Source organism: Rousettus aegyptiacus, unplaced genomic scaffold (genome assembly GCF_014176215.1).
Source record: "Rousettus aegyptiacus isolate mRouAeg1 unplaced genomic scaffold, mRouAeg1.p scaffold_m13_p_10, whole genome shotgun sequence".
NCBI lineage: Eukaryota > Metazoa > Chordata > Mammalia > Chiroptera > Pteropodidae > Rousettus > Rousettus aegyptiacus.
In genome coordinates this window covers 9,178,252-9,183,117 of record NW_023416285.1, presented here as the reverse complement: position 1 = coordinate 9,183,117, position 4,866 = coordinate 9,178,252, and the positions used below count along the sequence as shown (strand labels likewise).

Genomic DNA, 4,866 nt, shown 5'->3' with positions numbered 1-4,866 from the left:
AATATATAAGATATATAATATGTTAAAAATTTATGACACATGAATAGGTAGTCTAGGGAATAAAAAACATGTAGTATAATCCTTGGAAAACTCAATATGATCATTGTCATCATCATCATCATCATTGTCGTCGTTGTCGTTGTCGTCATCATCATCTCATAACTAGAAGCAGAGAGAAGAGGATGGGGAAGAATGAAGGGGAAGAAGAGGAAAAGAAGAAGAAATAACTTGATTTGTCCATGGATCAAGCACTACACTACTGAATGCAAATCTCTAATATAGATAAAATACTTAAAAGTTTGGTACTACTTTTTGTTAAGAATTCTGAGGATTCTACTTATATGGCAAAATTAATCACACTCCTTGCTCCCTCTATCCAAGATCTAAAGTAATTGAAAAGTGGTAATTAAAAATTAAATAAATAAATAAATAAATAACAGATAGCTGTGAAAATAGTTTTATTACCATTGGAGAAGTTAGTTTGGATTTATGGGCAAAATCAGGCTTTGTATTTCTTCCTCCTGAATTGAGTTTACTCAGTCAAAACTGCAGCTACCCTCCCAAATAAGGCTAGTTGAAAAAATAATACGTTACACATTTAAAGGCTAAAGAATAAAGTCACATGACATATCGATAAACAGAAATAAACATTTGCCAAATCTAACAACCATTCGTGATAAACACTCTCAACAAACTAGGAATAGAAGGTAACTTTCTCAATTTGATAATGAATATCTACAAATAAGCAATAGCTAATACAATTCATAATGGAGAGAACATAGATTTCCTATTTAGATCATAAAAAAGGCAAGAATGTAAACTTTCTCTACTATTTTTCAACATCATTCTGGAAGTTCTAGCTAATGAATATGACAAAAAAAACAATTAAAGGTATACAAATTGGAAAGAAATGAAACAATCGTTATTTGCAGATGACATGATCATCTATGTAGAAAATCTTAAAGAATCAAAAAGAACGAAAAACTCCTTGAAATAATATTAATCATAGTAGGGTTATATGAGCTATGTTTAATATGCAAAAATTAATTGCTTCCCTATATCTTACATATATAAGTGGAATTTGAAATGAAAAACACAATACTATTTACATCAACTCCCCTCAAAATAAAACCTTTAGGTAAAAATTAAAAAAAAAATATGTACAAGATCTATATGATGAAAAGTACAAAGCTCTAATCAACATCAAAGAAGAATTAAACATAGAGATATTCCATGTTCATGGCTGAGAAGACTTAAGATTGTCAAGACATCAGTTCTTCCCTACTTGAGCTATAGATTCAACATAATCTCAAACAAATCCCAGCAAGTTATTCTCTAGATATCAACAAACTAACTATAAAGTTTACATGGAAAGGCATGAGACACAGAATAGCTGACGCACGGCAAAGAGAAAAGTCAGAGAACTAACACTACCTAACTTAATGAAATTATAAAGTTACAGTAATCAAAACAATGTGGTATTGAAAAAATAAATAAATAAATGGAACAGAATAAAGCCCCAAAATAGACCTGCATAAGTATAGTCAGTCGATCTTTGACAAAGGAGTTAAGGCAATGCAATGGAAGAAAGACAGACTTTTCAACAAATGGTGCTGGAACAATTGAATATCCACATGGAAAAAATACATAAATAACTCTAGGCATAGGCCTCATACCTTCAAAAAAATAAACATGAAATGGTTGGCAGACCTAAATTTAAAATGCAAAACTATAAAACTCCTACCAGGTTATATAAGAGAAAAGCTCGATGACTTTGGGTTCGGTGATTACTTTGGTTGGGTTTGGTGATTACTTTTGTGGATACAACACTAAAAACATAATCCACAAAATAAATAATTGAAAAATGATACTTATTACAATTAAAAACTTTGCTTTGCAAAAGAAATGTCAAATGAATGAGAAGACAGGCCACAGACGAAGAGCAAATATTTACAAAGAACATATCTGATAAATGATAGTTGCCTAAAGTATACAAAAACCCTTAAAAATTAGTAATAAAAAATTAATAATCTGATTAAAAATGAGCAAAGGACCTGAACAGATACCTCAAGAAAAAAGGTATACAAGCAAATAAGAATATAAAAAGATACCCTATCTCATATTTCATTTGAGAATTGCAAATTGATATAACAATGAGACACCACTACACATCTATTAGAATGGCCATAATATGAGACACCGACAATATCGATCGCTGACAAAGATGCAGAGCAACAGGAACTTGCGTTGATTGCTGATGGGAATGCAAAATAGTATAGCCACTTGGAATGAGAGTTTAGCAGTGTTGTGTAAAGCTAAACATACTTTGCCATGTGATCCAATAATAATGTTCTTTGATATTTACCCAAATTAGTTCAAAACATATGTCCATCCGGAATTCTGCACACAAATGTTTATAGCAGCTCTATTCCTAATTGCCAAAATGTGGAAGCAACCCAGAGGTCCTTCAGCAGATTAATGGATAAACTTTGATTCACCCCCAAAAATGAAATATTTATCAGCAGTAAACAGAAATGAATTATCAAGCCATGAAAAGACATGGGGGAAACTTGAATGCATATTAGTAAGTGACAGAAGCCAATCTGCAAAGGTTACGTAGTATATGATTCCAACTACATGGCCTTCTGGAAAGGACAAAACTATAGAGAGAGTAAAAAGGCTAGTAGTGGTTGCCAGAGGTTGGGGAAGGAGGGAAGGAATGGATACACGGAGAACAGAGAAGACTTAAGGCATCGAAACTCTTCTGCATGACACTGTACTGGTGCATATGCGCCATTATAAATTTGTCAAAATCCATAAAATGTACAGCACCAAGAGTGAACCCTAATGTAAATTCTGGACTTTGAGTGATAATGACGTGTCGGTGTGGGTTCATTAATCATAACAAATGGTAGTAGATACTGGCAGCTGGGGAGGCTCTATGTGGTGGGGGTCACGGGGTATATTTAAACTCTATTTCCTACCCAGTTTTGCTGTCAACCTACTACTGCTCTAAAAAGTAGCAATTATTTTAATAAATAATTAATTTTTAAAAAACCTTTTTATTTTTTTTTAGGCAAGGCAACCCTTGGCTGACCTCACAGATTACAAGGACCTTGTCATTTTACAATCACTTATTTTTTATTTATTTTTTATGCCTACAGCACCTGGTCTTCCTAGGTGGTCTCCGATCCAAGCACTAACCAGGCCCAACCTTGCTTAGCTTCCGAGATCAGACAGAATCGGGTTCATTCAGGGTAGCATCGGTGTAGACCAAAAAAAAGCTTTGATGCACTAACGAAAGGCACAGTCTACAGCCAATGGACACCTAAGAGTTGTAGAATCCCAAGTAGAGAACCCCAGACAAATGACATTGCAGGTGCATAGAGGGAGATTTCAGTGGCAGGGAATTCAAGATAAAAACCTCATTTCCTATTTAATTCCTTACAGAAAGGTATCAAGAGCACTATAACACAGCAATCCAGAAAGGCAGCAAAATGGCAAAAAATAAAAAATAAAGAAAGGAAAATGTTCAGAGAAGGCTGCTTCTTAAGACGGTCCTCAGAGCCTCCTGCCTCCCAACACCCATAATCTTTCATATCCCCTTACTTTCAGTCACCAGCAAAACATTTCAAAGTTAGGAGCTATCATCTCCATCATTAGATCACAAAAATCTGACTTCCGCCTTGGTCGCGAACTCCCTCCATTGCCTGACAAAGCAACTTGCCATGTTGGGAACAGCCATGTAGCAAGGAACTGAGGACAGCCTCCTGTCAACCACCAGCTAGAAACTCTGGCTCCCAGTGGAATCGGCAAAAAAGAATGCAATTCTGCAAATACCATATAACGAACTTGGAAGGAGATCTTTCTTCAGTCGCGTTTCCATATGACGCCCGGGCCCTTGCTGAAAACTTAACCAGAATCTCATGAGAGACACTGAACCAGGGACCCAGGGAGGCCGTGCAGACTCCTGACCTGCAAACACCATGAGAAAATAACTGTGTTATTTTAAGTGTCTAAGCTCGTTTTAATTTTTATGGAGAGATTGATAACTAATACAACTAGTATAAGGGCTTGCCAGTTTCCTCTGCCAGGTCTCGGTTTAATGCTAAATGTTTTGCTTTGACTGTATTGATCCTACTCTGTGTCAATAAAACTTAAACCAAAACAGTTAGCTAAACCAAAACAGTCGCAGAGAAGATTGCCGTGCAATTCAGTGTAGAGCATTTCCTGATGCAGTGCATAGTGATTATAATGAATCATGTATTGGAGCACTCATTGGCACTATCCTATGCTAACGGTATGCCACTACTGTAGCTATCATTAACAGTCACTGTGTGACCTTACGCAGATTATGTCATTTCTCTGAGCTCCAATTTCCCTACTTTTTAAATGGATATAGGAAGAGGATTACATGAGCTAACACATGCAAAGTTTTAGTACAATTCCAAGACCACAGAATTTAGTAAATAATGACTCAGGTTACTGTAAAAGTTGTAACAGGAATCCATTACCTGTCTAACTAGTTTACACCTAAGGAGGTGGCCTCAGGCTGTAGATGTAAGACAGCTTTCCCACCACACTGCACTGATGTAATTTCTTGAACATTACTTACTGTTTTCTAGGGAAACGGGCAAATCGTACAATTTACCAAAAAATAGTTTTCCAGGAATCTGTGATTAACACACTCTACCAAATCAAAAGACTTCAAAGAGAAGGAAGCCAGTGAGAGAACAGAAAACCTGGTCTTACAAATCCTTAATTAATTAAGTATTATTGTTACCACAAAATCAGGGAAAAACATACATCAAAAAAAATTTTTTTTTCCTTGGAAACAACTCTTTTCCCCAACCCCAAACAAAGTAG

At 35.5% G+C, this 4,866-nt stretch overlaps 1 pseudogene; it reads right to left on the bottom strand.

Annotated features, from left to right (window-relative positions):
• Window positions 1-3,155: 3,155 nt before the first annotated feature.
• Window positions 3,156-3,274, bottom strand: LOC118609132 (annotated as a pseudogene).
• Between the last annotated feature and the right edge of the window lie 1,592 nt (window positions 3,275-4,866).